This window comes from Brassica napus, unplaced genomic scaffold (genome assembly GCF_020379485.1).
Source record: "Brassica napus cultivar Da-Ae unplaced genomic scaffold, Da-Ae ScsIHWf_2276;HRSCAF=2934, whole genome shotgun sequence".
Lineage (NCBI taxonomy): Eukaryota > Viridiplantae > Streptophyta > Magnoliopsida > Brassicales > Brassicaceae > Brassica > Brassica napus.
The window spans coordinates 357,719-358,563 of NW_026015668.1; positions in this window are offsets into that span (position 1 = coordinate 357,719).

Consider the following 845-nt stretch of genomic DNA (forward strand, 5'->3'; position numbering starts at 1 on the left):
CAAGAGCTTAAGCGTGCAGGAGTGATGGCGCTTGGCTCTGTTTCAGAATCGTGTGGGTGTGGCCGATTGTTATACCCGTTCAATCAGCGGGTTCTGGTGGTCGTCTATGGCTGTCAGAGGCTTCTTGTCATGCTACTTCATCTCGACGCTTCTCTTCACGGCTTCCTATCAGTTCAACCGGGCTAAAGGTGGCAGCTTTAATCTTGGTTTTGAGTCTCTCGGTTCCTCATTGTCTAACCCTTTGCCGTTTGACACGGTTTCGGGTTCTAACATGCTCAGTCATCGACGTCCAGTTCTCGGAAGTCACAAATGTGGAGGTGTTTCTTGGGGGTCATTGATCACCTCCGTGCCAAACGTTTGGTTTTCTACATTTTCCGGTGCCGTTAAGCTTCGTTTGAAATTTTGCGGCAGTGTGGTGACTTTCTGTGTAGGTATTGGAGGCAATCTGATATGGTGGTGGCGGTGAAATCAACTCGTCTTCTGCAATGTTTTGAGGCAGGATAGTGGTGTGTACAGTATGGTCTCTTGGAGCTCTTCTCGGTAAGGGTACTTGGAACCTTCACTTCTATTTACCGTCTAGCGCTTAAATGACAGAAATGGTTATAAGTTATGAGGAGTTCCTCAGAAACTAGCTACGCCAAAAGCGACTCGAGGAGTCCCGACATCCGAAGCAACGAGGAGAACCTCACATTTTCGGGGTCATCGCTAATGGTCGAGAACAGCAACTGAGTCCTAAGGATGCTTAGAGCTGAATATTGGAACGTGTCGGGTTGAGTGAGTGGTCGAAACTAGAATGTAGTAGGCTAAATTGGGAAATTTTGTTCAAATCATGCTTGTAACCGGAT